The 18,943-nt window shown below is 38.9% G+C and overlaps 1 protein-coding gene across 14 annotated transcripts in view; it reads right to left on the minus strand.

The window, feature by feature from the left end:
* nAChRalpha6 (nicotinic acetylcholine receptor alpha6) overlaps positions 1–18,943 on the minus strand; it is a 694,673-nt gene that overhangs the window by 547,038 nt on the left and 128,692 nt on the right. For 10 of the 14 annotated variants that reach the window (XM_067764328.1, XM_067764323.1, XM_067764321.1 and 7 more), the window contains one exon: positions 14,121–14,961. The exons of 2 other annotated variants lie outside the window; for them this stretch is intronic. The gene's annotated coding sequence lies outside the window, so the exon portion shown is untranslated. The remainder of the gene's footprint in view (positions 1–14,120; positions 14,962–18,943) is intronic. 2 more of the 14 variants (XM_067764325.1, XM_067764326.1) reach the window with 2 other exon arrangements.

Raw genomic sequence — 18,943 nt, forward strand, 5'->3', positions numbered from 1 at the left:
GTATCAAAAGAAAGGTGTTAATAAGTATTTTAAAAGGGAGTAATCCTTAGTTCCATAGGTGGACGCCGTTTCGAGATATCGCCATAAAGGTGGGCCAGGGGTGACTCTAGAATTCGTTTGTGCAATATGGGTATCAAACGAAAGGAGTTAATGAGTATTTTAAAAGGGAGTGGTGGTAGTTGTATATGTGAAGGCGTTTTCCAGATATCGACCCAAATGTGGACCAGGGTGACCCAGAACATCATCTGTTGGATACCGCTAATTTATTTATATATGTAATACCTGCCAAGATTTTAAGGGTTTTTTATTTCGCCCTGCAGAAATTTTTCATTTTCTTCTACTTAATATGGTAGGTGTCACAACCATTTTATAAAGTTTTTTCTAAAGTTATATTTCGCTTCAATAAAACAGTCCAATTACCTTACCATGTTTCATCCCTTTTTCGTATTTGGTATAGAATTATGGAATTTTTTTCATTTTTCGTAATTTTCGATATCGAAAAAGTGGGCGTGGTCATAGGCGGATTTCGTTCATTTTTCATACCAAGATAAAGTGAGTTCAAGTAAGCACGTGAATTAAGTTCATTAAAGATATATCGATTTTTGCTCAAGTTATCATGTTAACGGCCATGCGGAAGGACAGACGGACGACTGTGTATAAAAACTGGGCGTGGCATCAACCGATTTCGCCCATTTTCACAGAAAAGAGTTAACGTCATAAAATCTATGCCCCTACCAAATTTCAAAAGGATTGGTTAAGTTTTGTTCGACTTATGGCGTTAAAAGTATCCTAGACGAATTAAATGAAAAAGGGCGGAGCCACGCCCATTTTGAAATTTTCTTTTATTTTTGTATTTTGTTGCACTATATCATTACTGGAGTTGAATGTTGACATAATTTACTTATATACTGTAAAGATATTAAATTTTTTGTTAAAATTTTACTTAAAAAATTTATTTTTTTTTAAAGTGGGCGTGGTCCTCCTCCGATTTCGCTAATTTTTATTAAGCGTACATATAGTAATAGGAGTAACGTTCCTGCCAAATTTCATCATGATATCTTCAACGACTGCCAAATTACAGCTTGCAAAAGTTTTAAATTACCTTCTTTAAAAAGTGGGCGGTGCCACGCCCATTGTCCAAAATTTTACTAATTTTCTATTTTGCGTCATAACTTCAACTCATCTACCAAGTTTCGTCGCTTTATCTGTCTTTTGTAATGAATTATCGCAATTTTTCGGTTTTTCGAAATTTTCGATATCGAAAAAGTGGGCGTGGTTATAGTCCGATATCGTTCATTTTAAATAGCGATCTGAGATGAGTGCTCAGGAACCTACATACCGAATTTCATCAAGATACCTCAAAATTTACTCAAGTTATCGTGTTAACGGACGGACGGACGGACGGACATGGCTCAATCAAATTTTTTTTCGATCCTGATTATTTTGATATATGGAAGTCTATATCTATCTCGATTCCTTTATATATGTACAACCAACCGTTATCCAATCAAACTTAATATACTCTGTGAGCTCTGCTCAACTGAGTATAAAAATACAAAAAAATTAAGAATGAAAGGAATATGAAGAACAAAAAATAAAAAATAAAAACCAAACAAATTTTAATAAAAATGGAAATGAAAAGGTAAGAACAAAATGATTAACAAACGTAAAAATAAATAAAAAAACAAAAAAAAAAATGAGAAAAGAAGAGCAAATAAAAGGCATAAAAAAGGACCTAGAGTAAAAAATAGAATAAAGAGAGGAAAAATAAAAAACATTTGCGAAAAGATAACTGCTATTATGATGATAAAAAAAGTCTGAAGATACGTGAAGAGAAAAACTAATGAAGAAAACAAAGAGGAGTAGAGGAGAGGAGAGTAGAAAGAGATAAAACAAAACCCGAATTTAAAAGCAAGTGTGTTTGTTTATCTAAAAATATTCCATACATTTTGTATATCGTTCTCGTTTTTGATAAACCTTGCCCACCTAATTGTTTAGCTCGATGCTCACAACTGTCAATATCAAGCAACAATTCCTGCCAAATGAAACGCATATTTGAAAGACCAATGACAAAACAAATAACAATATCAGCAAGAAAACATAAACGAAATCAAAGGGAGAAAACGCGGAGGATTAGAGAGAGGGTGAACATAGTCACTTAAGATAACAACTGATAAAGATATTTTTACTGCTCGAATGCAAAATGTGAAAGTGACTAAAGGAAAGCTGGAGCAGGAAAAGAAAAAGAAACAAAAACAAAACAAACAAGGGTCACCCACACAAGCTTTGTTTGTAAATATGCACACGAAGCTATAAAACAATTGAAAATCAAAGCTATCAACTGCATTGGCCGCAAAGGATTTCCTTTTGCCTGGTTGACCAGCTTGCCTTAACCGAAACTGAATGAGTGGCATCAAAGCACAAACTATTTGAACAGTCAATGTCACATTCAAGCAACAGAGATAATGTTTTGAGCAAGAAGCATAGGGAAAACTTAACGTGTTAACCCACCCACAGGCACACACATACCCACACACAAGGTATGTCCATGCAATGCTTGAGCTTTTTCTTTTTCCTTTTTTCCGTCTGCCCCCTTTTTTAGAAATGCTTCTAATTTCTTTGCACATTGCAAGCTGAAAACCAAAAATTGGCTGACTGTCGCACAAGCTACTACAACTTCTATTAATGCTTACTTATGCCATTCAGTTACATCATGCATTAGTGACCCAATCTGCTGAGCTTGTTAAGAGGATGAAGCGCTTAAAATCAAGCAGAACAAACGCCTATAATTTTGGATATTTTCGGATTTTTTTTGTTTCCTTAACATTTTTATACCCAGTTGTACTAGAACATGCCGTAATATTTAAGGACTTCCAATAACACATAAATGCTGTTACCATTAACAAGCGTATGTATGTCAACGCAAAAATCCGTCTTTGATCCATCCATCCATCCATCCAAAGGCCTTTCTATCCATCAATGTCTCCCCTTTCTCCTCCTCATATAATTTGCATCATAAATCATATGCCTGTCCGTGTTTCCTATATTTCCGTTCTTCCATCTACGCATTTTACACATGTTTGGTTGTTAGTCAGTCTCCTTTAATACTCCTGATCAACTGGCCGTTTCTACGTTCGTATTTTACTGGTTATCCATAAGTACATCCATTTGTGCCGAGTGCACATTCATCCATAAGTGATGCTATACCTGATATATGTTTCAACCGATCTTGTTCAAGTGGTTATGCTTGTGTCGAAAGCACATAAAAGTAGTGTTTTCCGTCCTGCCATGCACTCCTTAATCCTTATACTTATATATTTGCAGGCCATAACTCCATTTTAGCTGTCTTGTATTTCATCCATCCGTCGAATCACCCTTCCGTCATTTCATTATGCCAAATCGTCCCTGAGTATCTCTACTTTATCGCTTGCCCATCTATCTGCTAGTCGGTTCGTCCACTGCACCATCCGTAGGTCATGTCATTCAGTTGCCCTTCCCAGCCTTCTGTGTGATGTGGGGAGCCGCAGCCAAATTTAATGAATAAGTATCAATCGCTTGTCTTGTAGTTTGTTTTATTGTGTGGCACGCTGGAACCAAATCAATACAATGTGATTGGTTTCTGTGTAATTCTACCGAATTCTAGTTGGTTGTTGTTGGGAGCCACGCGGAGGCAAAGTGATGTTGTTGGGAGCCATACGGAGCTTAAAGACTCATTTCGTGAAATCATTGAACTTAATATATTTAGCTTCATTTTTTGCTCTTAAAACCACATTACTGTATAAAAATTTTAATGTTACCCGTAACTTAGGCATTGTTATTTGTCTTTCCCCAATTTTTCTTTGAATTATTGTTTTGTGATTTCTGTTTTTGGGCAAACGGCATATTTGCAATCAATATTCTTTGGCTTCACAAAATGTGATTTTGGTAATGGATTTTTTTGCTGTATTTAAAATTTTTTGTCAACTTTTTTTTTGTGTGTGTATACTCTCTTCTTTTACAAAATTCTGCTGCCAGTGAGTTCGATTGGATTTACGTTAAATTAACTTTTACGCTTGCACAGCAACATTACCCAGCCAAAGTCGCAAAATGACTACGAGCAAACTTTTTGGGAAAACACTTGCATACACATCACATGTACGTACTGTAACGAATTTACTTGCAATCCTTTTATTTGCCCTTTTGCTAAGTTCGAATCACTAAACTGTTGAATAAATAACTCCAATATGTAATAAATCAAAATGGCCTTTATTAAAGTACTTCACAATAACACTCAAACTGTGCAACGAATAGCTTGCTTAATAACCAAACTGATTGATAGCTCAAATGAAACTCTACTATTCAAAATAATACTGCTCTTGCTCGCTAGATAGTGTCTTAATCGAAATCTCAAATCAAACTGAATTCCAGCGCCTCTACAATTGCCGCCTTTTATACTCTCGGATTTCAACGTTCGCATCTTCTAGGCGCTTCCGGAATCTACTAGTCCAGCAACTCTCAAACTTTTCAGCTGTAACTACAATTGCATGATTTTTTTCTCATTGCATACTTTCAGGAGTATCCCAGATATATGCATGTGTTTGTGTATTGACTCTCCGCTGCTCGTATACATACATGGTACATATGTGTAGACGCAATTATTGTTTCGTTTATGTAGATACATAATGATTGATCTATGGATGTGAATTCACGTCACTGCTTAGCATCGGCTTAGAGACGATAGCATCACCCCTTAGTTTTGCTAATATTCGTAACACTGCCCTCCACCTAAGTCTGATCGTCCCGATCAGACAAATCTCGATCTAAACGCTGCTAACCTCTCCAAATGAACCACTTTCATTTTGGTTCGTGGTTTGGTAGTGGTTTGTATGCGGTACACTACATCATTGATCCGTTTTACAACTTTGTACGGGCCTTCCCAGTTACACTGCAATTTCGGGGACAAACCTTTTTTTCGTTGTGGTTGTATAGCAGCACCAAATCTCCTTCCTGAAACCCTTCCGAATTAATTGCTTTATCGTACCTCGCTTTCATCTTGTCACTCATAATCTTTGCTCGTTGCCTTACCAGATCGTGCATCTCTCTCAGCTCTTCTTCCAAGACACCAGTGGATTTCTTGACATTCCTCTTCGCATCGGCATCTATCCCATACTTCAAATCAGCTGGCAGTCGAAGGTCATTGCCAAAAATTACCTTTGCGGGAGTTTGGCCCGTTGTGTCATGTACTGCCGATCGGTAGGCCATCAAGAATAATGATATGTGTGTATCCCAGTCCTTATGGTACTTGTCTACTACTTTCCTTAAATGCTCCTCCTATGTTCTATTTAAACGTTCCACCATACCATCCGACTGAGGATGCAATGCAGTTGTCCGCGTTTTTCGAATGCCCAACTTCTTTCACATTTCTTGGAACACAGCTGATTCAAAATTCCTGCCTTGGTCAGAATGTAACTCCATTGGTACACCATACCTTGCAACCCATTCGCTTTTAACCACTTCTGCTACTATTTATGCTTCTTGCTTTGGGATTGGGTATACCTCTGGCCATTTACTGAAATAATCCATAACCACCAGTACGTATTTATTTCCGCGGTTGCTAGTAGGAAATGGACCTGCGACATCCATGGCGATCCTTTCAAATGGTGCACCTGAAATACTGCTTCATCTGGCCACGACTTCGGGTTTTGGGCCCTTTCGCTCTGTTGCATACCTCGCAGTTGGCAATCCACTCGGTGACTGACTGACGGCAGCCAACCCAATAGAATCTCTGCTTAATTTTCTCGAGTGTCTTCGTGATTCCAAGATGACCTCCACTTGGACCATTGTGCAGCTCCCTGAGCACGTCAGGAATCCTCTTTCTGGAAACAACTATCAGTTTCTTCCTGCATTGACCATCCTCACTCTCCCATACTCGATGCAAGGAACCGGATATCAATTCTAAACTGTTCCACTGCGCCCAATATGACTTCGCAATGGGACTCTCTGCTGACATCTCCTCTCTGCTTGGTCTTTCGTTTCGTTCGAGCCCTTGCATAACATGTGACAGATCTGTATCTTCTAGCTGACACTTTCTTAGTTGTTCCTTGTCCCATTCATCCGTACACGTTATAGTCATTAGCCGGACAGCTATAATGTCTTCTTTAGCCTCGGCCTTTGAACAGTGCTTGCATTCCAAACTACATGGTCTTCGTGACATTGCATCGGCATTTCCATGGGTACTACCTTTTCGATGCTCAATGGAAAAGTCATAGCTTTGTAGTCGCTCGATCCACCGTGCCAATTGTCCTTCTGGATTACGGAACTGCAGAAGCAATTTCAACGCTGCGTGATCTGTCCTGACACGGAATCGATGGCCGTAGAGGTATTTGTGAAAATGTTTAATGCACTCTACCAATGCCAACAGCTCTCTCCGCGTAACACAGTAGTTCCTCTCTGGTTTTCCAATCGAACGGCTGTAATATGCAACTACCTCCTCCTGTCCATCGACCAGTTGTGATAAAACGCCTCCTATAACATATCCGCTCGCATCTGTATCTATAATAAACGTTGCTCCTGGAATCGGATATGCCAACATTGGGGCAATGCACAAACGCTCTTTCAATGTTTGGAAAGCTACTTCGTGCTGCTTCTTCCATTAAAAAGCTTTATTTTTTCTTGTTAGCTCGTGGAGACTATGGGCTACGCTGACAAAATTTGGTACAAATCGGCGGTAGTATGTACACAGCCCAAGGAAACTTCTCAATTCATGTAGGTTCTGTGGTCTTGGCCAGTCCTTTACAGCCTCTATTTTTTCGTTCGCAGTGCAGATGCCCTCTTTCGTTACCTTGTGACCCAAATAATAGACTTCCTTTTTAAACAGCGCACACTTTTTGGGACTTAACTTCAGACCAGCGCCAGCTATTCTCTGGAAAACTTCCTCCAAGTTCTTAAGATGTTCATCAAAGTTCTTGCCCAATACGTAGATGTCATCCAGGTACACCAAGCATGTTTTCCAATGTAGTCCTTTCAGTACTTGGTCCATGAGTCTCTCAAAAGTAGCTGGTGCATTACAAAGTCCAAAAGGTATCACCGTAAATTGCCACAGACCATCACCGACACTGAGGGCTGTTTTCTCTTTATCTTCCTCCTTTACCTCAACTTGCCAATAGCCGCTTTTCAAGTCCAGTGTGGAAAACCATTTCGTACCAGATAGCGAGTCCAGAGTGTCGTCAATTCTTGGCAATGGGTAGCTATCCTTTTTCGTAATGTCATACAACTTCCGGTAGTCCACGTAAAACCTCATTTTTCCATCCTTCTTCTTTACAAGTACTACCGGTGAGCTCCATGGACTAGCTGATGGTTCGATGACGCCGCTGTCACTCATTTCTTGTATGATTTGACTCACAACTTCCCGCATCGCCAGAACACTACGTGGATTTTGACGGATCGGCCTCGCATCTGCCGTGTCAATTTGATGTTTCACAACATTGGTGCGGCCTGGTTTGGAACCATCCTGGTCAAATATGTTCGCGTACTTGAGGAGCAGTTGTTTTGCCTTACTCTGTTAGGCTTCCTCTAGCCCCTGCGTCCATGCCGTGATGTCATTTGAAAGATCAGTATTACTAGATGAAACGTGTTCCTGGAGCTGTTTACAGTTAATAACTACTTCGGCCTCTTGGCATTTTCCCAAAATAGCTCCTTTGGTCAAATTGAATGGTGACTTGAACTCATTGAGTAATCTTACCGGAATACGTGCATCTTGTTTTGTCATAGCCAGGGTTTTTCCTACAAGTATGTTCAGTGCTGATTTATTTGCTGCTTCGACAACCCACAATTTGTTTGTCCCACAATCTCCATCAACCTTTGCCCAGAAGACTGCTTCCGATTTTGGTGGTATTTGCTGACTCTCTTCCACCAGCACTCGTTTACTGCTGTAGCCTCTCTCGTAGCCGAAATTAAGTGGCACATCCATGTTCTTATATCGCATCGTTTTGCTTTGCATATCGATCTTGATGCCTTGGTTGATTAAGAAGTCCACTCCAATTATGATTTCATCAACAATACCTGCCACTATAAAATTGTGTAGTACCGTGACGTTCCCAATTGCTACTTCACATTCTACTTCTCCAATTACCTGGGTGTCCTCTCCCGTGGCTGTACGTAATCTTGCTCCAAGCAATGGTCTTATCTTCTTGTTGACTAAATCTGATCGAATGATGGAATGGGATGCACCCGTATCTACAGAAATCAAAGGGAGAAAACGCGGAGGATTAGAGAGAGGGTGAACATAGTCACTTAAGATAACAACTGATAAAGATATTTTTACTGCTCGAATGCAAAATGTGAAAGTGACTAAAGGAAAGCTGGAGCAGGAAAAGAAAAAGAAACAAAAACAAAACAAACAAGGGTCACCCACACAAGCTTTGTTTGTAAATATGCACACGAAGCTATAAAACAATTGAAAATCAAAGCTATCAACTGTATTGGCCGCAAAGGATTTCCTTTTGCCTGGTTGACCAGCTTGCCTTAACCGAAACTGAATGAGTGGCATCAAAGCACAAACTATTTGAACAGTCAATGTCACATTCAAGCAACAGAGATAATGTTTTGAGCAAGAAGCATAGGGAAAACTTAACGTGTTAACCCACCCACAGGCACACACATACCCACACACAAGGTATGTCCATGCAATGCTTGAGCTTTTTCTTTTTCCTTTTTTCCGTCTGCCCCCTTTTTTAGAAATGCTTCTAATTTCTTTGCACATTGCAAGCTGAAAACCAAAAATTGGCTGACTGTCGCACAAGCTACTACAACTTCTATTAATGCTTACTTATGCCATTCAGTTACATCATGCATTAGTGACCCAATCTGCTGAGCTTGTTAAGAGGATGAAGCGCTTAAAATCAAGCAGAACAAACGCCTATAATTTTGGATATTTTCGGATTTTTTTTGTTTCCTTAACATTTTTATACCCAGTTGTACTAGAACATGCCGTAATATTTAAGGACTTCCAATAACACATAAATGCTGTTACCATTAACAAGCGTATGTATGTCAACGCAAAAATCCGTCTTTTGATCCATCCATCCATCCATCCAAAGGCCTTTCTATCCATCAATGTCTCCCCTTTCTCCTCCTCATATAATTTGCATCATAAATCATATGCCTGTCCGTGTTTCCTATATTTCCGTTCTTCCATCTACGCATTTTACACATGTTTGGTTGTTAGTCAGTCTCCTTTAATACTGCTGATCAACTGGCCGTTTCTACGTTCGTATTTTACTGGTTATCCATAAGTACATCCATTTGTGCCGAGTGCACATTCATCCATAAGTGATGCTATACCTGATATATGTTTCAACCGATCTTGTTCAAGTGGTTATGCTTGTGTCGAAAGCACATAAAAGTAGTGTTTTCCGTCCTGCCATGCACTCCTTAATCCTTATACTTATATATTTGCAGGCCATAACTCCATTTTAGCTGTCTTGTATTTCATCCATCCGTCGAATCACCCTTCCGTCATTTCATTATGCCAAATCGTCCCTGAGTATCTCTACTTTATCGCTTGCCCATCTATCTGCTAGTCGGTTCGTCCACTGCACCATCCGTAGGTCATGTCATTCAGTTGCCCTTCCCAGCCTTCTGTGTGATGTGGGGAGCCGCAGCCAAATTTAATGAATAAGTATCAATCGCTTGTCTTGTAGTTTGTTTTATTGTGTGGCACGCTGGAACCAAATCAATACAATGTGATTGGTTTCTGTGTAATTCTACCGAATTCTAGTTGGTTGTTGTTGGGAGCCACGCGGAGGCAAAGTGATGTTGTTGGGAGCCATACGGAGCTTAAAGACTCATTTCGTGAAATCATTGAACTTAATATATTTAGCTTCATTTTTTGCTCTTAAAACCACATTACTGTATAAAAATTTTAATGTTACCCGTAACTTAGGCATTGTTATTTGTCTTTCCCCAATTTTTCTTTGAATTATTGTTTTGTGATTTCTGTTTTTGGGCAAACGGCATATTTGCAATCAATATTCTTTGGCTTCACAAAATGTGATTTTGGTAATGGATTTTTTTGCTGTATTTAAAATTTTTTGTCAACTTTTTTTTTGTGTGTGTATACTCTCTTCTTTTACAAAATTCTGCTGCCAGTGAGTTCGATTGGATTTACGTTAAATTAACTTTTACGCTTGCACAGCAACATTACCCAGCCAAAGTCGCAATATGACTACGAGCAAACTTTTTGGGAAAACACTTGCATACACATCACATGTACGTACTGTAACGAATTTACTTGCAATCCTTTTATTTGCCCTTTTGCTAAGTTCGAATCACTAAACTGTTGAATAAATAACTCCAATATGTAATAAATCAAAATGGCCTTTATTAAAGTACTTCACAATAACACTCAAACTGTGCAACGAATAGCTTGCTTAATAACCAAACTCATTGATAGCTCAAATGAAACTCTACTATTCAAAATAATACTGCTCTTGCTCGCTAGATAGCGTCTTAATCAAAATCTCAAATCAAACTGAATTCCAGCGCCTCTACAATTGCCGCCTTTTATACTCTCGGATTTCAACGTTCGCATCTTCTAGGCGCTTCCAGAATATACTAGTCCAGCAGCTCTCAAACTTCTCAGCTGTAACTACAATTGCATGATTTTTTTCTCATTGCATACTTTCAGGAGTATCTAGATATATGCATGTGTTTGTGTATTGACTCTCCGCTGCTTATATACATACATGGTACATATGTGTAGACGCAATTATTGTTTCGTTTATGTAGATACATAATGATTGATCTATGGATGTGAATTCACGTCACTGCTTAGCATAGGCTTAGAGACGATAGCATCACCCCTTAGTTTTGCTAATATTCGTAACAGTACTTTTACCAGTTGTGGATAGTGAATGACCGTAGTTTAAATCGAAACATATACGAATGTATCAGTATGTGAAAATGGCTTGAAATTAACTCAATTGTTAGCTGTCATGTGTCGGACATGTTTAGAAATTCTCAAAATTAAATTTTGATATTTTTTTAACGAAGCGCTAAAACTATATGTATAAATATATATACATCGTGGTTTATTTGCCAATAGTTTTCAATGCATATGTAAATATACATTAGGGTGGGCACAAGAAATCAATTTCAGATTTTCCGCTGGGGCACCCCCCTAAAATACGCCAATAGATTAGAAAATGATATATACAAAGTTTCAGGCCAATGCGATAATATTAACACGTGCCTCATTGAGGTCAAAGTTAGGAAAAACAGCGATTTTTAAGAAAAAATTGTTTGTGTTTCGTCAGTAAAAGTGAAACCATTTATGCCAGGAACTTAACTCGTACACCATTCGATAGGTAATTTTATTTGTATTGATTTTGATCTTAATAATATTTTTATAAAACGGTTATTTTTAGCAGTACTCAGCATTTATCAGATCAGGTCATAGTGTATATACCTAATTTTTAATTTCTATGCAAACGTCTATGGACATTACAATATTCAATGGTATACGAGTCAAGTTCCTGGCATAAATGGTTTCACTTTTACTGACGAAACACTAAAATTTTTTCTGAAAAATCGCTGTTTTTCCTAACTTTGACCTCAATGAGACACCTTTTAGCATTATCGGATTGGCCTGAAACTTTGCAATAATCATTCTCTGATCTATTAGCATATTTTAAGGGGGTGCCCCGGAAGATAGAACAATAATTAAAATTCACCATATACCTTGTAAACACCCTAATGTACATCCAGTAAAATGACAACCAATGACAAGCCGACGAAATCGGGATGGGTTGGAACGAATTAAATTTACGTCAAACTATTATGAATTGGTATGCTAATGTAGATAACTGTATTTTGTATTAAACAAAATTTCCACTTGATATGAGAGCAGAAATAGCTAGCTCCGGAAAACGGGCTGCCAACTCTTTTAAAATTCGTGAAAAAAAGAAAAAAAAAGTAAAATATTCTTTATTGCAAAACTATTTTCCAGTAGAGCGGCCAACAATTTTACATGATAGAATTTATTAAAAAAAAAAAATTCGTTAACTCTCAAGCAGACGGTTGCCAAATGAATCAAAGGCAAACTTTAAACGATGGCCAATCCAACACAGTAATTTTGGTATAGAGACAGAAACCTGTGTTGACGCCCGTATTATCATTGCAGAATTATTTATTATGAGATAAAAGTTCGCTCATTTCCTATCTTAACTTGCATAAACACCTTGAGACCTCACAATCATCCCGATTGCCCCACAGCAAGTTTGTTTCCTTCACATTGTATTCCTCCTTTTTCCAAGGAGATAACCCATTTATATTCGTACGGATTTGATCGCCTCGTAGAAACACGAAATTAAAAATTACCCTTCCTTCGGTGTGCTGTCCACTACGCCTGCCATTCCCAGGCTGCCATTGCACCTTTCCAACCCTATGTGAATTGTTTTTTTCGTGTAGCGACTTCCCCGAAAAAAAGAGCTCCATACATTAATATCGGTCGATTGTACATTTGATGGATGATATGCGGTGGCAGTCCTCAGTTTCTCCCTGAAGCAGGTGTAGTATGTAGCCATGGTTTTCTTTGGTCTCACCTCAACAAGAGACAGCGTAATTTAAAGTCGAGACTAAAGATTCATTTATTTTTTGTATTTATTGTGAAGAGGACAAAGTCCGTTTTCGTTGGATTAGCCCGTTCCGCCCTGCCCATCGCGAAATTCCGCAAGGTGCCATTACCATGAGCTCGCTAATTTTTTGGAATTTACCAGTGATGAGAATCACTTCTGCCCTAAAGATTTCTAGACTACCAGTCTCCATAGAAGAAGCGAGAGTACACCGACATAAAAGGTGCCTCTGGCAGCCATTTTACATACTGAGCTAGCCCCTAAAGTTGCGTTGACTACGCTACTCCTGAGCATTGAATCCAGCAACCATATAGTCTTGCGTTCCATGTCGTACAAGTGCCCTGCAGATGGCCTCCGTTTGATAGTTGTTGAAGGCACTCTCAATAAGGGGAAAGGCTGCCAAGGTCTATTCTTTGCGGTTCAGTGATATCTCGATAACGCTGACTACCTCATTAAGGGCCCTTACAACTGATTTGCCTTTCTGAAATACGTACTCGGTTGCGTCACCCTTTCCAAAAGTTTGCATTGCATCTTATATACATTTCAGTAAATCTCCCCAGTGTCTTAAAAATAAAAGAGGAGAGGCTTATTGTTCTTTAGTCCTTAGCTTCCAAGTGGTTTAGTTTCTCTGCTTTAGTAGGCATCTTGCAAATATATCTTGTATATTGGGTATCACATTGTTCAAGCGGCCTGCAACAAGACCGGCATCACTTCATCTCGTACCGCCGATTTGAAATGTTCGTATGATGTTTTTGACGTCGGTTTCTAGAGAATACGCGCGGCTTTCTGGCACATTGATGCTCGTCACATCCGTGCACCCCGGAAAGTGTGTCTGCATCAAGACCACCAAAGTTCTCTACTTGAGACGGTCCATGTGCCATCAGACTTCTTTATACTACATTGGGCTACGTTTCACCCAGATAGTATTTCGCGAAGTCTTTAGGCATCATTTGTAGTCCCAAGATTTGCACAGTATTGTTGCCTGCCTAATGCAACTTTTCTATTTGTTAATCCTCTTCGAGTCGACTATTTTTAGCTTTGAGCTTTCTCGTCATCGATCTAATTTGGCCCAACTCTGTGTTCCATCACTTTGTCTAAGGTTTAGTACGCGGCCTAGTAAGTGGATAGCAGAGTTTGACCATGATGGTTAACATCTTTGTTAACCGATTCACCGCCCTACCTATCTCTGCCAGAACCCGGTCTGAATTTCATTTCTGTGAATGCTAGTTTTTTGGGATATTGCTTCGGAATGTTTTCCCCATTTTTCTCAGATTTCTAAACGGTTGAAAGACTTCCACTTCAAAATGTATGGTGAAGAGTATCCTGCTGTGGTCCTAGAAGGAACACGTGTCTGATACTATCCAGTCATCCATTCTGGTTGTGGGATAGTCTGTAGCAAAGTTGATATTTATAACTTTCTCTTTAATTCTAATTCTACGGATTGTTGAAATAGCAATATAAATTCGTTATTTTGACTGGATCTATATAACATACATTTTACTGAATTACCTTTAAGTGCGTGAGCGCTCCAAAATATTTAATCAATAAAATTTACAAAGCATTAAATTAAGTTGTTTTACAGAGCACAGGATCATCCACGTGATGACTGCAATTCGGAAAGCTCAAACTGAAGTTGCTTCAATTGAGGGCATAGACTTGAGCGCACTTCCTTTTGCCTCTTACTTAATCCCGCTGGTTGTGGTTCAGCTAATATGATGAAAGCAACATTTAAATGAGAACACACTTTTTGGAATTTGGATTGTTCCATAATTTTTGATTTGAATTTTGTATGATAGAAGTTGCAAGTGAAATTTGAGGCATACAAAATATATGGAACCGATGCGACTTGCAATGAAATATGAGTGATTTTAATGCAATTTTTATTTAGACAAGTTTATTTTTAAAGAACATAGGACAAACATTTAAATTATAGGCTTTTTTATTTTATGCGAAAGTTTTTACTTGGTGATACTTTTTTTAAGATTTAGATATCAGAAAACGTTTTTATGATTAAAAGGATGTTTGCGTGAATGATTTATGATTTTTAATTTATCTTGTTTTTTTTTTGTTTAACCAATCAAATTTTGATTTATGTTTTGCCTGTTTTTGCTTTTGTTTAAGATTTTAATTCATTAGTTAACTACACATTATTTATTTTATGCTTTTTTAATTATGTTTTATGACTTAGTCGTTTGTTTTAATTGCATTTTCTTTTTTTTTTTTTTTTTGTTGGTTCTAATATTTTTATGATTTATTTATGTAAGGATTTTATATGCATAAATTAAAATTAGTTGAGTTGTGTATGTAATAATTGTTTTCCTTATTTACATGCGCAATGATGAGGCGAATGCTATAGAAAAGAGAGAGAAAAAGAAATTAAAACTGTGAAAATATGACATAAAAAATTTGATTGCAAATGTTGATGTTTTTTTGGATCAATAATTCTTAAGTTGAATGAAATAAATTTATTTCAATATACAATATCAACATTCTTTTGCAACGGATTAACCAATGAACTTCCTACCGATTATTTTCGCTGAGCACATTTAAAGTGCAGCACATCTGAGTTTTTTTTTTTATTCGCATTTAAAGATTATTCTTAATATTTCATACCAACACTAAAACTCACTACGATTAGTCCTTCCATAGTCTTTTTTTAACCCAAAGTTGATAATGCCATGTAAATCTTCAGCAACATGTTGCATCAAAATCCTCAGAAATCATGGATAAATGTGAAAAAAAATGAAAGGAGAAGTGTTGGAACTTTCCAGTGTTAGTTTATATGTTTAGAAAGACCAGTTTTCTTTAGAACTCCAATTAGGAAATTCGCTCTCAAGGATTCTACACTCATATCCGAAGGACACTTGCAAAATTAAAAGTTAACTAGACGAACTGGAATATACATATGTATGTTGATACAGAAAAATTGCATAGAAAATTTCCATCGGAATATCTTTGCAAGCTGATGGCGCCAAACGATTTTTGTTGAGAAGCATACAGGCGACCGAGTTATGCTAGAAAATCGTATCTATGTTGCAATTTGCTTGAAATTTAATCGTAAATACCATATTGCCTCGATTGACATTTGGAATACTTATTTTTCGGCTAGTGAACGAGTGATGAACCTTTTCGAAAGCATTGGTTTTCATGGCTCTATGGCGAGGAAAGAAGTAATAAAAGCGCAGCAGAGACGTCAAGAAGCAGAGGCATAGGGGAAGAAGACGTACAAGGTCGGGGAGAAAAACATGAAAATTCAGATGGAGAGGGAGGGGGTATCTGTATTGCGAGATTCAGGCGGAAGAGTCAGAGAGACGGTTAGGGAGACAAAAAGAGGACGTAGGGAGAAATATAGATTGAGACAGACCTAGGGAAAGAGAAAAAGTAAGAGAGTGAGAGATAGAGAGAGATTTATGGATACGATAAGGTAAAGGGAGAAAGAATTGAAAAGCGGCACTGCAAAAATGCTCTCTGTGATTTTACAACAAAACAATATTGTCAGCTTCACAATTTAAGTTAGGAGCTGCTGATACAAATTTCCCCTCCATCATTTGATTAAAAAAATCCTACACAATCTAGTTACCCTCTCTGAAGCCTCTTTCCCCTGCGAATGGTTTCCCAAATCGTCATAAAGCTGATTTTGTTGATCCACGTAAAAAGAGCCTAGTAGGTAATTGCTCTCCAAATGCTTCACGAATTAGCTCGCGTACTTTGGGCATCAGCATTTCGCAAAATTCTCTAGATAGAACCGTTTATGCGATATTAAGCAGGCGAGATCGCATTGTTTGAGGATAGGCGCTGAGCTAGATTCCAAACTGCAAGATGCAATAATTTCGAAAAGCTCCTTACCAAATTTTTGCTTCCGCGTCCTTGGTTACCGGCAGGACTTGGGCATCAGTCTTATATATTTGAAACCTAGTTGTTTTAGCTAATTTCGCTTTTTGTACAAAAACGCTCTTTAGGTTAGGTTAGGTTAAGAGGGCGTGCGTGGGCGATACCCACACTTCCACTCGGAGACATTTTTCTCCATTGTGAGTGCCCTCAGTAAGTACAGGGTGGCGGAAAATTTGTTTAGCCCCATTACCTCCTAGCGGTCCTCAACGAACCACTTGCTTTCCCTGATGAACCCAAGAAGAAGCGAGACGTCCACCCTCCCAACCTCTGCCAGGCTGTCGAAGAAGCGTGAGCCCAGATCCCTGAGCCTTCGTCTTTGAAGCGCCGGGCATCGGCAGAGAAAGTGGTAGATCGACTCCTCTTCCTCCTCATCCTGACAGCTTCTGCAGAGGGAGCTTGTTGGTATTTGCCACCGTCGGAGCATTGTTACGATAGCACAATGACCTTTGATGACACCCGTAAGCACCCTCACCACAGATTTGTTCAGTTTGAGAAGGTAGCTGGTGCCCTTCCTATCCAAGCATGGCCATAAGGACCTTGAGAATTCGCAGTCAACCCTATTGGTCCATAGCAAGTCCGTTGCCATGTTCTCATATTCATCGATTCTCCCTAGGAGACAACTCAGCGGCGGTCGGACGGAGCTGTCCACCTCACTTATGTCTAAGTCGGAGCATTTCCTAGCCATCTCATCCGCGAGTTCATTCCCTTCAATGCCGCTGTGGCCAAGGACCCAACAAAGGGAGACGTTGAGATGACTAATAGAAGCCAGAGAGGCTCTACACCTCCGCACGATGTCCGATTTTATCATGTTGGACTCTAATGCCTTTAAGACGGCTTGGCTGTCAGCAAAGATTGTTACGTCGGTGTTGGAGACCGCGCTATCCTGGGCAGCTTTGCCGCTCTGTCTATGGAATAGACCTCGGCTTGTAATACACTGCATGCGTAAGGAAGTCGGAATGATTGGCTTAGCTGTAGATGTGTCGAGTACATCCCAGCTCCAGTTCCCTTTTCCATTTTCGAGCCATCGGTGTATATTGTGATGCCCCTGCCGTTGTCTAGGCCTACTTCCCATTATTCCCTTGAAGGATATCGTATGTTCTGAACCTGGAAGTCCAACACCCCTGTGATGTGGTCTGTTTTGGATGTTAGGTCAGTTATTATTCCGTTCAATTGCCCCTTCGTCATATCGGTCAGAATCGTCGCCTGTCCGTGCTTAGCTGTTTTCCACATGTTGGATTCTCTTAGTCGTAGAGCTCCTCTAGCGGCTAATCCCTGCACGAACACTTATAGAGGCGTCAAGTGAAAGATGACATTTAGCACTTCCTGAGGTGCGCTTCTCACGGCGCCTGACATTCCCAGGCATCCCAGCCTTTGTACCTTCCCGATCCTCTGCTGATTACTATTTTTGTCTAGCGCCTTCCACCAGACTAGAGCTCCATATGTTAGTATCGGTCGAATGACTGTGCTGTACATGCCATGAATGACATGTGGTGCCAGTCCCCAGTTCCGCCCAAAAGCCCTTTTGCATGCGTAGTATGCTGCTAGAGCTTTCTTTGATCTCATCTCAACGTTATTTCTCCAGCTTAACTTGGAATCGAGTATAATTGCAAGATATTTCGCTTCCGAAGATAGGTTTAACATTGTGCCGTTTAGCCTCGGTAAGTTAAAGGAGGATATCTTTGTCTTTGTCGTGAACAGGACAAGTTCGGTTTTTGTTGGGTTTACCCCCAGCCCATTTTGCCCTGCCCATCGCGAAATTTCGCAAAGTGCCGACTCCATGAGTTCGCTGATGGTTGGCAAGAATTTGCCTGTGATCAGAATCACTAAGTCATCGGCGTATGCAACTACCTTTCTTCCTTTTCTCCTACAGATTTTAAGAATTTTGTTGACCACCAGTATCCAGAGAAGAGGCGATAGCACCCCGCCTTGGGGGTGCCACAAAAAAAACGCTCCTTAACTCTTTAAAATATTTCTTTCCCATTTGGGAAACGCTGTAATGGAACGACAAGCATAAATACGTGATTATTTCCATGTGTGAATATATAACAATTTGCAACTATTCACATTTTATACGCAATTTTATTTATGATTCTAATAAATTTAAGAGCTTTCCCAGTTCTGCAAAGAAAAAAATAAACAGCAAACATCAAACTCATAAATTATATGAATTATAAATAACAATGGGACTTGGAAGTCATAACAGCATAAAACAAAAGTGAAAGTAAGTAAACAAATAAACAATATTTTCAATGTCACAAAAGGTTGTTTACGCAAAATATAGGAAGAGATACGTATTTCAAAGAACGGTAAACCAACTTTAGATTAAGACAATATCAAAAGGTATAACTTAAGAAAAAATTTTGAAAAATATACACAAATTTTAAAATCAATAGCACACAATCTTAATATATTTTTCTCGTTACAAAACTTTGCCTGTCATA

The sequence above is a fragment of the Eurosta solidaginis genome, chromosome 2 (assembly GCF_040869045.1).
Source record: "Eurosta solidaginis isolate ZX-2024a chromosome 2, ASM4086904v1, whole genome shotgun sequence".
In the NCBI taxonomy this organism is placed as follows: domain Eukaryota; kingdom Metazoa; phylum Arthropoda; class Insecta; order Diptera; family Tephritidae; genus Eurosta; species Eurosta solidaginis.